The 19,053-nt window shown below is 38.6% G+C and overlaps 1 protein-coding gene across 4 annotated transcripts in view; it reads right to left on the bottom strand.

The window, feature by feature from the left end:
- Window positions 1–19,053, bottom strand: part of Pparg (peroxisome proliferator-activated receptor gamma) — a 125,053-nt gene that overhangs the window by 101,749 nt on the left and 4,251 nt on the right. For all 4 annotated transcript variants that reach the window (XM_087656165.1, XM_087656164.1, NM_001145367.1 and 1 more), the window contains 1 exon segment: window positions 1,218–1,284. The gene's annotated coding sequence lies outside the window, so the exon portion shown is untranslated.

Here is a 19,053-nt window from a genome sequence, read left to right as displayed (position 1 = left end):
AAGAGTCATCATTCCCTCCACCTCTACTTCCTCATTTACTCTGTAACTATTCACACCAATTGATCAGAACTCTTACATATATCTCACTTGAGGAGCTATAATGCAGTCCTACAGTTAGTGTTTTTATTGCTCAAATTGTCTCAGTGTTGGCTGCTGGGCTCTTTTCCACCCTGACTCTTCTGGAGCACACCCTGCCTGGTTTCTGGCACCACACGGGCCTACAGACTTATGCTGACCTGATTTTTGTCTCAGCTTTGGAGTCAGCCTCTTCTACAAAGAGCTCCATTTTCTTCTGAGAGGAAATGACATTTGAACATCACAGTTTGGTTTGTTATTGGGAGGCTCTTATCTAGGTCCTCTCAGAAGACAGAACTAAAGAACACCCACTGACACACATGCTAATGCAGTCTGTGTTGATCTGTGAATGTATTTATCTGGCAGGTTTTTTTCCAACGCATCTGCAGGTTTCAAAAACATGGACCACACTGTGACCTTCCCTGTTGACTATAATCAATTGTCCTAAAACTACATAAAGCTTCAGAGTAATTTATGTCTCCAGACAAAAAGACACATGTGGGGACTGAAGTCTGCTTCAGCATACTCGGATCAGGTTCTGAGAAATGATGGATTTCACAGAACTTCATCTACAGGCTCTGAAGCCACACTCGATGCCAGTCAGTCCCAAGGAGGAACTACTATCATGTAGGTATCAGCAATTCTCCTTGAAAAGAACATGTTTGGTGTACATGAACCTAATTCTGTCTGACCAGAGATTAGGGTTGATAGCCTCTGAGGACCAGACAAGATATATTCATCTAACGTCAATCATAAGTATAAGGATCTGAAATAATGCACCTGGAGTCATACTTGGATATGAAAATAAGAGGTTAGAGGGTTATTTTTGTTGTGTCCTAGGGGAGGGGGGGTTAGGGGGATGTTGGCCTGGAAACTGGGAAATGTAATAACAATTGAAATGTAAATAAGAAATACCCAATTTAATAAAGATGGAGAAAAAAAAAAGGTTGTGTCCTAGTGAAACTACTAGGTCTTTTTCCTATCTTTGTTTTGTCTTAGACAAGTATGTTATGATGAACGCAAATAACTGGAAAATTACGTAGGAGAAAGTATTGAGGCAGTAAAAACAATTAAAAAATTTAAAGTACAATTTTAATATAACTTATTAATTATATTAATATAATTTATTTTGATATACATACCAGTAAAGGGTAGTCCTTGTTTTCAAAAATGTCCTTGGATATTAGTGGTTCACAGCTTCTTTCAAATCTGAATAATTAAAAAGGAAAAATGTTTTGAAAATTCATTGATATGTTAAATCCTCAGACATCCCAGTCTACCAAAATGTAAATATACACATTAATTTTCATCCACAGTATTTGCTTTCTCCGAGCATGTAAAGCTTTATATTCTCTAGAAATCACCAACACACCACTAAATGACTCATCGTTGGATCATGCAGCACCCAAACTCTCCTCAGAATGGTTGCATAAAAGAGACAGATAGGTATTTGATTCACTTCTCTTGTTTTACCACTAGGGTCACTGACATGATGCAAAAGTCTTTTATTATGTCCATTTTTTAATATCAAATTAATAATAATTACATTACCATTCAGACTTAGGAAAACCTAGATCTTTAAAGGGATTAGCAAGCTCAAATGATAGGGAGCTGAGAGCTCGGGTGTGGCTTACACCTCAGAAGGCCTGCTGTCCACATCCAGTTGGAGGGTGTGTGATGCAAGTTTGATGAGAGTTACACATTGTAAAGCTGATGTTTACTGAAATTTGAGTTCATCTGGAAGCTACATACTGGCAAAATCTAAAATACAGTAGAGTGCCCAGCCTGCTTGGGAGCAGCATACAACAGACTAAGCAGACTTTTCAGAGGAAGGTCCAGGGAGCAGATTGTCTAAATAATGATTCACATCCTTGTCTCTTAAAAGGGCTCAGGGATCCCAGAATAGGACATTCTGTAAAGACAAAACAGCATCCGGTGCCAAAAGCCTTTATCAGGAGGGCCAGAGAGCCCTGGCATGCAGACCCAACATTCTGCACAGTCTGACACACTGTGCAGAACTCCAGCACTCACTCTTTTGACTTCTTGGAACTGACAGAAACTGCTACATGATACATGCTGTAAAATATTACATCATGAAGATGAACGGTTCTCCCATTCTGTTATTTCTAACATGAAAGAACATGAGCTACAGCCAGGGAGCTTTGCTTGTTGGTATTCCCATCACTGCGTGTACTGCTGCTTGGAAATGGGAGAGCTTCAGTGCCATCTCAGTACCAATGATAAACTGTAGTTCTGGTCTCAGAACAGGACAGTCTCTACAGGAAGAGCTAATTTGTCTACACTTTCTGCCTATATGCTTTGGTTTTTTGGCAGTGACTACTGACTTCCATCATAACGACTTGCAAAAACATTCAAATTTGCTCGTCAACAGTGAAAGCAGCATCCACAACCAAACTGCTCACTACATCTTGCATGTTTAATATATGGGAAAGTACTTTAACTATAAGAGATCATTTAAGATAGAAAGGGATTCAGAAGTATGAAAACAAAAGAAAATATCAATCAACAAATTAATAAAATCACCACCTCAAAAAATGTAAAGTTCCTGGTTAAAATTAAGCAATACTAATTTACTTGACACATGCTCCTGCTCCTCCTTAAATATACATAATTTTATTAAGAATTGGATAAAAAGAAAGTAATCTTAATTTATTTGTAATTTTAAAAAATGTTTATACACACACACACACACACACACACATATATATATATATATATAAAATATTCCCTCCCATCCTCCATACACTCCCAGATTCTTTATCTATCCCATTTTAATTTCATGTTCTTTTTCTCTCTTAAATATACAAAAGTGTGGAAACTGCTATCTATTCCAGGCTTGGGACCCCAAGAGTTAGATCAAACAAAAAACAAGGCCAGCTAATACTATTTATGGAGGCATACGGTATTTCAAGCATCACCTATACCCTACCCAACTCTCTGGATTCACTCAGACTGTTCTGTGTCTTCAAGACATGGTCTACAGACACAGGATGTCCCAGGACAGAGGCAATCTGACAATAGTACATCTAGCTCCTCACATTCGATGTTTACTTTATGTTCATCGGATAGTCAATCCATCTACAATGTCTAAAACCCAGAGACTTAGGAAGAAACAGATCACTGTTTCACAAAGCTCACAGTAGGCCAGGCTATTTTTGTCTACTTATTCAACTACTTCACATAAGAAGTCTTGAAATAGGACTTTCTATACATCATAGTAGATATTAATACAGACCAAGAGCAATTCATCCAGATTAGTTTGCTTGAAATGGAATGAACAATGAACCCAAGAGATGGAGGTGGGGGTAAAAAAGGGAATCACTGAGAATTTATACAGAATTATATCCCCAAAGGATTGCAGGTAGAACTCAGTGGTAGACCAGTTGTCTGCCACCAACAAGACGTTGGGTTCAATGTCCACCAATGCTGAAAAACACAAAACCTCTTCCAAAAGGCTATTTTATGTGTTCTTTTAAAATACTGCAGAAAAAGATGTCATAAAAATTATGACCAAATTAATTACTTAAGTACCATAATATTGATACAAAAATTTAATTCTTTTCCATCCTCCACAAAAGAAAACATTTAAAAATGGGGCGGGGGGGGATTATTGAAATAGCTGAATGGGCAAGAGAGTGTTCTGGGAAGCCTGGTGGCCTGTGCCATCAGAACTCCTATGGTGAGAGGAGAGATCCAGGCTCCACAAGTTGTCCTGTAACCTTTACCATGTGCATGTGACACACACACACACACACACACACACACACACACACACACACACACATTGAAAAATGTCAGTACTATTTATTTAGTATCAAATTAAAACTACAAGTAAAACTAATTTAATCATATGCTTGAAAAATAAACTACTGTGATCAAATTGAATATATCTCAGAAAAGCAAAGGCAATTTAATACCAAAATTTGATAAATACATATAATGGCATTAAAAAATTAAAATAAGTCATATGATTATTTCAAAACACACAAAACCAGTAGTCTACACAGTTGGGCTGGGGATGTAGCCCAGTGGTACAGTACACAACTAGTATGCTCAAGAACCTGTTCTTAACATTTCTTTTAAAAACTAAGAAATTTTAATAACAATAATTTGTCTCAAACTTACAACTAATAAAGTCCTTATTGTGAAATATGACAGTGTGGTATAGTCTATAAATAGCCAGTTCCTTTTCCAACAGTAAAGGTTTCACTAGAAAATAAATATGTGTGTGTGTGTGTGTGTGTGTGTGTGTGTGTGTGTGTGTGTGTGGTGTGGTGTGGTGTATATTGGAGATTTCTGAAAGACATTAAGATGTAAATACTCTGCAAGATTTACAATTAAATAGCAACATCATCAACAGCAACTTTACTGAACACTGGATTCATCACTTGCCATTTTTCTGTTCCTCTGTACAGTGTACTGGAGTGATGACACACATCTTTCTACCGAAACTAGTTATAAGCTGCTTCATTAGACTTCTTGATTTCTGTTTTCCATTGGTGTGCTAGAAAAATGCTTAATTAGCCCTCCTGACATGAAGAAAATGTTCTAGTTTCTGGACTTGTGAGGCAAGGATTTCAAGTTTCAAACATGATGTCTCTGAGGTAGGATGTCCAGCACACAGACACACAATGAGATAACAAATCTCAGCAATGGAAGAGCTAGGAAATATGCTTTTTGTGTGTCTATTACTTTTTAACATATCCTGTCTGATTATAATTTAATATAATTCATATATTTTAATACTTACTGTCTCTAAGGAGCTACAAGCTGATCCAAGTGGGCTCCTGCATAGTGCTGCCCTGTCCTGCCTTCCAGATACTTCTTAGTCTCTTATACCTGTTCTTCCTGAGATTTTCTACTATAACTATAAGTTCATTGGCTTTCTTCTTTCTACTCTTGAATATAGAATGTCTACTTATATGTAGTTTCTAATTCTTCAGCAATAGCTCCTAACATGGGAAGATTGTGTGTGTGTGAGTGCATGTGCACGCATGTTTGTATGAGTGTGTAGGAGGAGTTCATGCATGAATGGCAAGCTGAACCGTGTCTTTTCTTAAAGGTAGGGAGAGTGCTCTTATTCTGTCAGACAGTGCCCATCACAGGCTGTGGGGGGAAGGAAGGAAGTAGGCAAAACATACACAAAATAGTAATTCTTATTTCAAACTAAAATGTAGCTATTCCTCCACATCTGAGGATTTTGTATTCTTAGATATACCCAACTACACAGTAAAAATATTTTTTTTAAAACTACATTAACAAGAAGGTACTGTTGATCAGCATGTAAAGTATTTGATGACTTAAATTCAGCCCTTAGAGCCCATGTAAAGGTAGAAAGAGAGAATGAATTCTACAAGCCATCCTCTGACCTCCACACTCCTGTTGTGGCATTTGATGCCCAAATGCACTTATCATATGTAGCCACGATATCACAAATAAACATTCTAAAAACACTGTGCCTGTACTGAACATGTAACAACTTTGTCTTGTTATTGTTTCCCCAAACAATACAGTATAACAATTTCTCTAGCATTTGTGCTATATTAGGTATAATAAGTCATCTGAATGCAATTTAAAGCAATATAGCTAGGTTACATGCAAATAATACATTTCCTATCTATCTTGGAGCCAGTTCCTATGGGTACAAACTCACTGGGCTTTTCCTCATCCTATCCCCTCTGACCATGAAGACTGATTCCATTAGAGTGGTAGCTCAACCAAGGTCTTCCTTAGATTTTTACAGAAACCTTACAAAATTCACTGTTTATTTGGCTGTTATATCCTCAGAGAACTAAATAAATAATTTCATTTGTATTAAAAAGCAGAGGAGAAAAAGAAGGGGAGAGAGAAAGAGCAGAGTTTTGTGTTTTTCCCCCTTTTTCGAGACAGGGTTTCTCTGTGTGGCCCTGGATGCCTATGGACCAGGCTGGCCTTCAATGCAGATATTTGCCTGCCTCTGCCTGTACTGAGATTAAAGGCATACAACGTCAACGCCAGGCAGTTATCTGCTCAGCATCTGCTATTTATTACTGGCATTCTAGACAGTAGGAACATGACAGCCTCTTGTGTAACTGCACATGTAAGGGAAGATGCAACCAGAAATCAATGGCTTAAGAATCATCTGCTGTCTGTGCTATTTGGAAAAAGAGGTTAGAAATGAAAGTTGTTAGAGACAGTCAGGAGTTACCTCAACAAGCTACTGTGCTTATAAGCATTTGCGGGTGTACTACTGGATGGTTTTATGTCAACTTGACACAGTCTGAGAGTCATCAGAGAGAAAGGAGCCTGAATTGAGAAAAATGACTCCATAAAATCCAACTATAAGGCATTTCTCAATTAGTGAACAACGTGGGAGGGCCCAGGCCATGGTGGGTGGTACCTTCCCTGGACTGATGGTCCTGAGTTCTATAAGAAAGGAGGCTGAGAAAACCATGGAAAGCAAGTCAGTATCAGCACCCCTCCATGGCCTCTGCATCAGTTCCTGCCTCTAGGACCCAGTTCTGTTTGAGCTCCTGTCCTGACTTCCTTCAATGAACAGTGCTATGGAAAACTAATTCTTTTCCAACTTACTTTTTGGTCATGGTGTTTCATCACAGCAATAGAAACCCTAACTAAGACATGAGTCAAGGCATATTGACCCCTTTCAGATAGTTTGAGAATTAGTGATTTGACGCTTTAATAACCCATCTGGAAAATAATAAATGGGAACCACATTTTGTTAGAAAGAGTATCAAGAATTCAGGACGAAGTTATCTCAAAAATGGAATTAATAGATTAAAAGTACACATTATCTTCATGCCATAGGCAAGAGCTAATAATAGGCACCGAGAAACATAGATGCAAAGGAAGAATCTTCAGAAGAGAAGTAGTTGTAAAACCCTAGCAAATAAAATATAAGAAGCATCAGGAATGAAAAAAACAGGGCAGGAAAGAGGGACTAATAGCCAGACCTATTGTAAGAAGTGAGAGGGAAAGAGAAGGAAGGAGGGAGAGGGAGAAGAGGAGAGGGAGATATAAATAGGAAGAGAGAGAAAAGGGGGGAAGGAAATAGGCAGAAGGGAAGGCAGCAGAAAGGGAGCACAGGCCTAGAGGTTCTGGCCATTCAGTAGTAATGGTGTGCATGCTCAGGTTAAGCTATTCACTTTGTATTTAACCACCAGAATTAGTTATCATTGGCATTTTAAATATCACATAGAAATTCACATGCTACCAAAACCATTTTACCTTGAACTTTCACATTGGTAATTATACCTAAATGTTACCTTAAGGAAAGTGCCTTAGCTTTTCTTGAAACTCCCTACTAGTATGTCTATTCAGACATGAATTTTTTAATTGAAATATCTGATATACATCATTTCACATAACTGAATAATGTTCAATAAATACTTGAGTGCTTAGTATATATCAGGTAATGTTCTAGGCACATGCCAAAAACTTTATATGCATTTTGGTGAAAAGTATAACCTGTTTTATTCATACACCATAAAAGGGGAGGGGTCAACTTATAACAAGGTATTTTACTAGAGACGAAATGAAATTATTGTTTTTCTTCTGCAGATAACCTGTTACTTGTTATTATAAACACTAAAACAATTTCTATGAGAAGAATGTCCCTCATCTGGGTTAAAACATTCTAGCATTTCAGAAAATATACTAAAGATGTCACTCCTATATATGAGTCTAAAAGTTACAATGCTATGAAATGTAACTATTCAGTCCTAAGGCTGCTTACTAGATGTTGACAGAAACAGTTTGATGTTTATAATAACTAAGTCAAATAGGCTAAATGTTCCAGAGGAAGGCCACACATCCAAGAGGATATAAGCAGCACAAGCTGGACTTGATAGGTTAAAAAAAAAAAAAGACACAAAGTTGGACGGATAGCAAAGGAGAAGTGAGTCTGGGAAGAGCTAGGGGGTGGATATGATCAAAGCACATTGTATGAAAAACTCGAACTGATATTTTTAGAATGGAAAAAAATGGCACCCCAAAGATATCCTCAAGTGGGTAGTCACACAAGGTCTTGTTCAATCATGACATTACATCACAGGAGTAAGAAACAAATGATTTAAAGGTCAGCATCTTGACTTAGATTTATGTAACTTACTTCTGCAGAAATTTGCATTACTTGTGAAAAACATCACGTGAAAGAGGAACTTACTATAAATATTAAAATTGGAAATAAATGAACGGCTGAGAAAGCATTGGAAAATAATAGTTTCTTTTTTTTTTTTTTTTTTTTGGTTCTTTTTTTCGGAGCTGGGGACCGAACCCAGGGCCTTGCGCTTCCTAGGCAAGCGCTCTACCACTGAGCTAAATCCCCAACCCCCAATAGTTTCTTTTAAAAGAATTGGAGAACTACAGAGTGTGGGTGTGTGTGGCTCATTGGTATAGCATGTGCTTAGCTTATAGGAGGGCCTGGTTTCAGTTCCCAGAAAGACATGGGGGCATGCACGCACACTCACTTACACACACACACATACCCATCTAATTGTGAAACTAAGTATAGAATACATTTAAAATCTAATTTGCACATATATTTACATAAGCTTATTTACAAGTACTGGTGAAAAAGTTTAGCTTATGCTAATGTTCCAAAGTTGCTAATTGTGAAGAAAAGAAAATCTTGGCACCTCAGGTTTAGACGGGCGCTTACAGGTCTTCTCAGTAGGGGAAGCCATCTTAGAGACTCCCTTGGGTTCTAATGACAAAGAATTTTCTGCCCTTGAGGCAGGCTTTTCCACTGCTGAATATATATTTATATATTATAGTTCTTTATTACACGGAGCTGAACTATGACTCTCTTCAATGTCTGGCTACCCTTTGATAAATAAAGGCTATGTGACAGTTCCATAAAGAAAGGGACCAGCTCTTTCTTGTTTACTATTATAGCTCTGTGTTCAATATATAAAGTGATACATAGAGAGGGTACCCTAAAATCTATGGTAAGTCCCAGAATAGTTTTTTCTTCAAGACAGTATGCATCTAATTTGAGGTGAAGGCATTTTCTCTGCAGTATATTGTGGACACTTTTATGAAAGGTCAAATCATATGCTTGAATCCTATGACAATGTCACCACTGTCCTCCCCTTGGTCCAGGTCAGTGTGCATTAGTGTGTAGACTATGCCTTTGCTAAAAGCACAGCTCAGGTGGGGTATTGTCTTCATCCCTACAGAGGGTCCACACATTATGCCCAGTTTTCTAACAGCTTCCTGGTGGCTTTCTCTGCACACAACTACCAGGTTAATCTTCTGACTAAATTATCTCTAACTTCTTAAGATCTGGAATCTCCTCACTGCTAAGACAAAGCCTATTCCATCTCCATTCTAGACCTTTATCATCAGTCTGAAAGATCTGCATTTCCAACCCCATTTCTGACCGCTTATTCTCTGGTGCTGTATTTTCTACCTCCAGTTAGTTCATGTGGAGTCCCCTGGAGCTGTGTTCAGTCACTATTCCAGACTTGGTTTTCTTACACTGGAGATTCTTTTCTTTTTCTCTTTGATTATCTCGAATCATGAACATTAAGTTTTGAGGCAACATAAAAGTATCCATTTCAGGGTATATAACACTATTAAAATATATCACACTGTATATTATATACTACTATTAATGTCTAGTATATACTTTTATATTTTGCTTTCAGTTAATACAATGTAGGGTACAGAGTGATATTTCAACACATGTATACAATGTACAGTGGTCAGATCAGGGTCACTGGCCTGGACACTGGAAAAGCTGTGCAGACGGGGATGGCCATGTGGCTTGGCAGTCAGCTGCTTGCCTAGAAAGTACATGGACCTGGGTTTGATTCTCAGTACTGCATCAAAAAGAAAGAAAAGCAGCTCTAAGTCTCCCTCTATCTAGTTCTAAAATGTCCTCACCAAAGGAAACCTACATTCATGAAGCAGCAACCCCACACCAATCTGCTTATGTTCTTTATGAAGTGACTTCCGTTTGGCTCCTTTGTTGTTTCTTTCTCTGTACGTGTTTATAATGGTTTTCATCAGGCTACCCTCTTAATTCTTGAACTTCTGAACTCTCCTCTGCAGGGCTTTTCCTAGCTACCCCTTCTCTCCTTTGATTTCAGTTACATTCAACTTCAGCCTTGAGTCATTATGCTGCAACGGGTTGTTGGTTTACAATTTCAACTGTACCCTTTCTGGACTTAGGTGTTTTCAAGGTTCTGAGCTGAGGTATTCTGTCTTTCTCTGAGTCAAGAACCTAGCCAAACAAATTACTTGTTTGTATGCAGGGGTTTCATTCCTTGTGTGCAGCAAGACATGAAAGAGTACTAAAACCAAACTGAGATTTGGATATTCAATGAGAGTGCAGTTCAAACCTTTGGCTCTTTATCCTTTCTGTGGTGCTGTCTCTCAGGAAGCAAAGGGTCTGCGTGTGTCTAGCCAGTGTTTCTTTGCCCTAGTAGCTGAGCAGGTGTGAGAACAGGAGGAAAATGGCAGGTTGCCCAAGGGTGGAGAGGCTCAGGTTTCCTGTATTCATCTTTAGCAAACAGACTCCTACCTTCATTCTAGCAGGGTTCATCTACCTACCTTGAGTGTCCAAAGATGTCACAAGGCAATGTTTTAAAGAGGCTCATCTTTTGTATTTGATTTTATATATGAATCAGTTTCTCAGTCTGATACTTTGAAGTTGTTCATAAATACAGAACTTCCTTGGAAAAGATTAACTATTAAATCACCATGATGATAGTACTTGTAATTATGTGATTAATATATGAAATAGCTGAACAATTAAATGACTATCTGCTAAAAGCTGGGCATGATGACATACAGCTTTGAGCTCATTACTCAGGAAGCAGATGCAGGCTTATCTCTGAGTTTGAAGCCAGCATAGTCTACAGAGTGAATTTCAAGCAAGGACTACACAGAGAGACCCTGGTGGGGGAAAAAACCTATTGTAAACCAATGGATAGGTCAAAATCTAATGGTGTTTTATCTAATCTGGCAAAACACATGAACGGGAATCAGTCTTACATGATACATGGATAAAAGTCTCAGCAGCATTTGTGTTGTGCATTGTTATAAACCGTTTCCAGCTGCAGCACTGCACGGAATTTGTCACAGCTGCTATTGAAATGTAAAAACGGGGCTCGGGTCCCTAGGCCGTTATGGAACCTGTTCCTCTGACCAGGACTACTGAGCGAGCTCAGGTAGAATGATGAAGAAATAATAATGGACATTTCTCCCTTTCTCAGGTCTCACTCTACCTGCTCTAGAGTATCAAGGTGAGCAGAGTAAAGCTTTCTTCTGCTGTTAATCCCATATGTCCTAAAAATGTTACACAGACTGTGAATTAAAATTAAAAAATCAATTCAGGGATTTCCCTAAAAAATTGGGTAGTAATATTAAGAATCATGTATAACCAATGCTGAAAAAGCACATGCTTGCTCTTAAAGTCAAATTTAAAGGTACATAAAAAATACTTAGGATGCACCTGTCCCATGCTTCAGGTCAGGACTAGGGAAGGCATGCAGTGCACAGAGAGGTTAAAAAAAATGTCAAGAGCTATGACACACACCCCTATACTCTAATAATATATGACAGAAACATAGAAATAGAAATGACACCCCCCAAAAAGTCAGCAAATGTAATTTGTGATACAGAAGACAGACTGTATCAGATACATTTTAGAGTAAGTCTGTCTTCCACTTATGTTTCATTTAGGTGGAGAATAGTTTGGATATTCTGAATTCAAAAGCTGGTAGTCAGGGTAAATCCTGTCCATTCATGCTGTATCAAAACCAAATGAGACATGTGTCTGTATTTGCTAGGGTCGGAGACTGGTCTGAGAAGCACAGTGAACACATGGAATGGATTATGTGATTGGTCATGCCAATATGCTCTATGTCCCATCACTGTCACTTCACATCTCTGACTGAACCAAGGTCTTTAACTGCCCAGTGCTAGATGCAGGTTTGTAGTTCATAGATCTTTAGCTCTGAAGCTCCAGCCTCGCCATTCATGTGGCTGTGTTTTCAGAAAATGGGTTTTGATCTCAATACACAGTTCGTAAAGTCGATGGTCAATCAGCAAGGGTGCAGTTTGTGGGATGCAATAAACACACTGACAACATTTGCCAGACCTGAAAGTTCTGGTTATGCCTAAATTGATGTTCCCTCAATAGTTCACAGCGTTGTGTGTGGGCAAGAATATATTCTATTTGATTTCACATAAATGCCTTTAAAATATGTTTTCCTTGTGCACTGCTGTCATTCATGTTCAGAATTTATTTCTAAGTGGTCAACAAAACATTTTCTGTCATTTTTAATACCAAACAAAAATGGTAAAAGCAATTTCTGAATTCAGAAATATGGAATAGTTACAATAACTTGATTAGGGAGTGGTCATTCTACCTAGGATATGGGGGCTAAGGGTGTGGCTCAGTGCTCAACAGTTTACCTAGCATGTTTGAGGCTCAGGATTTGATGTTTCATACTGCATCCCTCCACAGAAAAGCTTTGGTAGATTTACTCTTTGAAGTATCAACACTTAAGTCTGTCCTACCAAAGACTGTACAATCTAAAAGTTGAAGTCCTGTTAGCTACAGTTCACACTGGCTGACATTAGGGGCTAAATCAGCAGGAACTTGAGAGGGAAGGAAAAAAAATTAGTATCACTGATATAAAACTTCTAGAAGACTTTTTAATACTTTTAGAAGGAAAGAGTATCACAAAACCAATATAAGATACATACATACATACATGTACATATGTACATACATACATAATATACACACATATTATTAATTCATATACATATGTATATATATATTCCCAAAGAAAGTAACAGGAACAATATATAACCTGGGACAAAGTCAAAAGCAGTTAATTTTTACTTCTGGACCTTCTGGAACAGGGAAAAAAAGAAAAGTTCAAGGACTATTACCGTATGTCTGCATGTATGCATGCATATATGTGTAAATATATGTGATTTTGCATTGTTTGCAGGGATTTGGGGAAACATGTTCCTTGCTATATTTGAGCCTCTTTCTTCAGGATTTCTACCACATTTCACACTAAGGTCTCATTAATAAGGGGCGCTTACCTTAACAGGCTTCTGTATCATGACTAGTTATGAGTACATATACAACATTCCACCGGGAGTTGGAGAGCCAAATAACTCTCACATGAGGTCATTCAGTTTTAGAGAGAGAAAAAACAAAGATCATAATACATACATATATTTTTAAGAAAAAAATTTAAAGAGGAGAGCTTTAAGAGAAAGTAATTCCAGAAGCTGTTTTCAAAGTTCTATTTGACAGCACAAACAAAAGATCAAACAGGCCATAATAAATCTGCAAAATTGAACCTTATATAAGCCTGCGAACAAGATGAGCCTGTTTAAAAAAAAAGATGAACTTTTTTTTCTCCTTCCCAAATAAGTGAATCATGAAAAAAAAAAAAACCTGCACAGGTAAATCTAATATGTTAAATAAAACTAAGTGTGAAACAAAGTTTGGGTGTGACAGAGAAAAACTTAAAAATCTAGCTAGAGGATTCTCATACCTTGCCTTGATTTTTCCTGATCAGGATCACAAAGAAACTATGAAGTTAACTATTTTCTCTGTTGCTAAATATCTGCGTCACTTCCAAGTATGGTTTTAGATGGTATCTTACTGTGTGGCCCAGGCTGACTTCTGACATGTAATCCTCTGTCCACAGTTTCTCAGGTGCTGGGATTAGAGGCGTATACCACCATTCCCAGTTCAAATACTGGTTCTTATAACAATGCTTTTATGAAGTTCTTGTATTGGCTCTTCCTGTAACTTCTGGTGCTCTGGAAAAAGCCTCAGAAGTGACGCTATAACATTATGGTATGCAACACATTGCCCAACTGCTTTCTCAGCAGCCTGAAGTAAATTACAGTGACATCAGAGATACGTAAATACAAATTTCTTCAGCTTCTAAATCATAGTGTGTTGTTCACAGGACTTTGCATGCTAGACAACCCCTCTAGCGTTGAGCCACACCCCTGGCTGCAAATGCCAAATCACAGAATTTTAGAGTAAGAAACAAAACTGTTACTAAAAATCACTAGGAAGGGCTTATTGTCAACCTTTATTAAACTGGAACTGGAAAATAGCTTTATTTATTTAACATAGAGTAGTTTTCCAGGGCTAGATCCTTTTCTGTGGTTGTATAAAACCCAGTCTTTGTGACTCAGGGTTCCTTACTGCCACTCAAAGACAAAAAGAACCAATGAGACACAGTCTAAGAGATCCAGTTAGCCTACAGCAACAGGAGCTATGGACAATAAGTTGGCCTACCTTGACAGGAACTTACAGACAACAGTACTGAGTTTTTCTAAGTAATCTAGCAAGCCAGCTGTGGTGACTTTTACAGGATAGTTCCCAGGGATTCTATGAATAAAGTGAAATATGGCAAGTAATTTCATATAGGCTACAGACAAGAGTATAACCTAATAAATCCATGCAGGCCCAATCCATTGTGCCGGGCTGAGGACTATGGTGAACTTCTCTGATCTTCCGGCCTCTACCTCCTGGGTGCTAAGATTCCAAGTTGTCAGTTTGTGTTTGGGATAGAATCTAGAGTGTTCTGCATGCTAGGCAAGCACTCCACCAACTAAGCTACATTCCGAGCCCTCCCTACTCTTTTAGAAAAAATTTATTGAACTATCACTGTGCTGTATGCTGGAGACAAAAAAAGATGACTAAAAGCCTACTGGTACCTTCCTTCGAGAAACTTCTCATCTATTACTTTCAAAGTCCTAAAAGCCAGAGAATTTGAACATTGCTGAACTCAAAATTTAAAATATTATATTGCCTTTAAATAAAATCAGGATGTTACTAAGTCATTCCAAATGCTTCAAGGGAACATGTAGCAATCTTCCATTGCCAAATGCTTGCTTGCCTGGGTGCACTCTCTACTTTTCTGAATTACTCTGACATATGCAAATAATTTTTTGAAGTTTCAACTTCATTTATATTTATATCATTCACATGTCATTCACATGTTTGTTTTCCTTTTTTTTAAATAAACCTTATCCAGTATATAGAACAAGAAAAACATGCATATGGGTATACTTTTCCACACAAAAAAAGCTTGTTTACATGGGTAATTATCAACTGCAAGAAAGAGACAATATATAGCAGGGTGAGGCTTTAGGATTCTCAGATTTAGGTTCATAAACCGAAAGGTTGTGTAAACACTAATGACAGGTAAGTAGTGTGCTTAATACTGGGTGTGAGGGTGGCTGTTCTTTTTTTTTTTTTGGTTCTTTTTTTCGGAGCTGGGGACCGAACCCAGGGCCTTGCGCTTCCTAGGCAAGCACTCTACCACTGAGCTAAATCCCCAACCTGGAGGGTGGCTGTTCTTAATGAATCCCACCAAATATCTGATTCACAGAACTAATAAGGCCACCAAGCTTCAGTTTCTAGCAGAGCGTCACTGAGTTGCTGTAACCATTTTGAGCCTAAAGAGAAGAAAGCAGAGTATGTGTGAAGTGGCTCTGCCGAAGCATTAAGCATCATTTCTTCTTCTTAGGCAACGTGTTTCCTCACTGAAGTGATTGAAAAACCCCTTTCACTGGGATCTACTAGGAAGGTGCTTTAGCTGTCTGCTGGAACTAACTCATGAAGGCAGCAGGAGATTAGTGTGACATCTTGAAGGAAATAAGGGACCCAAGGAAGGGTGATACCGCAGTGCTTGATTACATTATCTTAACTGCCAGCTCACCGCTCTGAACTTTGATGATGTTTCCTAGGTAAAATGCTATTGCACAATAACTGTTTGTTTTCTTTTGAGTTGAAAAATAGTTTGAGGAACATCTGCAACCTGTCTTGATTTAAATTTTTTAAATTACATTTATTTATTGTGTGTGTGTTCACATGACAACCCTCAGGAGGCCAGTCTTTCCTCCCACCATGTAGGTCCTAGGGACCAAACTCAGGTTGTCCAGCTTTTGACTGAGCCATCTTTCAGGTCCTTGTCTTGATTTTTATGAGAAAAAAAAAGTATGCATGTAGAATAAATCATTTGTCTTTTCTTATCACTGCTGGTCCACATAGTTGGTGTCATGTATATATCTTGCTGCCAAGGTCCACGTATTACCTTACCCCCCACTCCCTTTCTTAACCCCCTTTATCCAATTCCACATGTGAGCAAATCTCCCTTCCCCAATCCTGTCCTTCCTCCTCCTGAGTGCAGTGGTTAGAGGCAGTCACCAAATACGATTTCTACTCTCTCTTTCCAACTCCACATGAATGTTACCTGTGTTTTCAGGCAACAAGAAATCAAGGAAGCAAGCTTTTTTTTTTTTTTTTTTTTTTTCCTGATAGTGACTCGGTCAGTTAATTCTGCCCAGAACACTGGTTCTTTAAAGTGGACTCCAGACCTTCGTATGACAACAGCATTTAGTGGTGGAATGACAGCTGCAGGGGTGGGGTCAAGGTTAAGGAGTTCACCCCAGCACTCGGTCTCACAGTTCTATGTTTCCCTATTGCCCTCCCTATATAGGAGAACGTACTGCTTAAACACACAAGATGAAAGGATAACTTGTCTCTCGTCCCTTTACTAGATTTTCCCCACAGTCACTTGAGGGCCAGAAAGAGTAACAGCAGCGAGAGGCAACCTTAGGATTTCAGTGATTCTAGAAGCCGGAGATGTTACCACGGAGCAGGGTGAATTCTTTCAATCTGATCTTACATTCTAGGACGCGGTAAGCACACAACCTGTGCCTGAGAGCAGAGGAGACCAGGATCTGTATGTTCTCCTCCTACACCCTCCTACTCAGGGTATTCCCCTTTTCTCTACTTCCCTCACCTTATCTGCTGCAAACTGAAAAGGACTCCTCAATCCCAGGTCCATGCCAATCTGAACTCTTCCTAAGGGTCAGACAATTTGTTTCAACTCATCTTATCTCTGTACCATAATTCCAGATAAGTCTACAGATTGTTTTTAAGTAGCTAAATGTAACAGTGGACTTATTTTCTACAAAGAATAAGGAGGCACTGGAGAAATGGCTCGGCAGTTAAGAGCATTTGCTGCTCTTTCAGAGGACCCAGGTTCAATTCCCAGCGTTCACATGGTGACTCACAGCCATCTGTAATACTAGTTCCAGGGGGTTGGACACACTTTTCCAGCCTCCATGGGAATCCAGACACACAAGTGGTACACAGACACACATGCAGGCAAAACAACCACTCATATACAACATTCAAACAGTAATTGCTGAAGGGTGGGAAAGCACCTGCCCAGCACATGCAAGCCCATGGGCATTCAATCACCAGTACCTCAAAGCAAAACACACAGCACAAAATCAATAAAATGGAATCTGGGGGTATTATTGTACAAAGTAGTCCAACAGTACTGCTTTGCATGTGAGGGGCCAGGGTGACTTCCAATACCTAAATAAATAAAAAAATTGATTAAATGTAACAAAACCTCATTCTATTATCTAGTTTAAATTCTGCCTGAAAGCTTTAAATTTACTGTAACCAATGCAATTATGAGGATTGATGACATCTTTCTTTTGTGTCTGCAACAGTGCAGTAGAGAAAAATCCACTCTACTCTATCAAAAACAAAAACCAAAAAACAAAACAAAACAAAAAAAACAACAACAAAAAAGTTTTTCAGTCTCTTTCCTGGTCACTTGGGTGCTTGAAAAAAGAGCCAAGACTCGTAGGAAGCGCCAACAGTACTTGCTAATAAGAGGGTAGAAGTTAATGAGAATCTGGGCTCCCACTCCCAAAGGGAAATCCACAAAGACACACACTTATAAGCACTGGCTTGAGCCTTTCTTTGCCTGCTTCCAGCCTTTCTTCGCCCCCATAGGCCCAACCTTGCAGCTTCCAGGTCTTGAAGAGGTTGGTTTTTTTTTGCCAAGGACGTGGACTTCAAACCCCACGGCAATTTTCCCCAGCAATCACTTGTGCAGCACACAAGCCTCTTTCCGTCCCACTCACCAGGCAAGCACACAGCTCACCAAGATGCAGCTTGGGATCGGCCCATGTTACCACATCTAGTCCCAGTCCGTTTCTTGCACAGGGACGTCTCTTATAATGATCTGCATTAGTTAATCCACAGAGGACTTCAGATGCGTAGTCATTTACATGCTTATCCACTTGCTGCGTGCCAATAAGTGAGTGGCCTGTTAGCAGGCATAAGTGACTTGTTAAATTTTTTAGAAGGCTAATTTGAGTCATTGTTTGTTGCAACAAATGAACAGTTTTAATGACTAGCCCAAAGAATCATTTAGTCTTTTAGGTGTCAGTAGTAAACTATGGAACTGAAGGAGACTACTATGTTTGGTAAAATAAACTTCCCCCGGATAACATATTCAAGCCTCACAAAAGTATGCCATAAAAATCCATAAAGAGCAGAGCTTTATCAAATAAACACACAAGCCTGCCGCCCTGGAAACTTAGTACTAGCACAAAGACCACTTGTCTGTGAAGGACTCACAAAGACAGAAGGGAAAAACGTTATGCTTGTTTTTGTCCCAAATCAATAGCGAGTGGAGAATATAATTTAAAGCTGAAAACAGAACGTTTCTATAAATTTTTCTTGAGTTGGCTATAAATCGACAGGCATTTTTATCTTTCTTCACGATTATCTCAGAGGTGGTAAGAGAGCAAGCTAGTCAGACTTGGGAACGAGTCGGTGCTGACCTAGATAGCTGCGTAGGTTGTCTTTAGGATGTCAGCTCAGTTAAATCCAGGGCCAAGCTCTTATCATTTAAGATATCCAGGCTTGCTGATATCTTAAAACCATACCCAAAACAAACAAATAGAAACAAAGGTTAATAATTTTAAGCTTTCCTAACTTTCCATACTTAGAAAGAACATAATAATTGAACTACTTAAGCAGCATAAACATCCATGTTTTAAGCAGAATATTTGATTAAAATACTGATACATATATACAATTGAAGAGGATCAGTAAGAATAAACCTAGGTCTTAAGATAATGATT

This window comes from Rattus norvegicus, chromosome 4 (genome assembly GCF_021556685.1).
Source record: "Rattus norvegicus strain SHRSP/BbbUtx chromosome 4, alternate assembly SHRSP_T2T, whole genome shotgun sequence".
Lineage (NCBI taxonomy): Eukaryota > Metazoa > Chordata > Mammalia > Rodentia > Muridae > Rattus > Rattus norvegicus.
The sequence above is the reverse complement of the archived record's forward strand: the minus strand, read 5'-3'. Positions and strand labels throughout refer to the sequence as shown.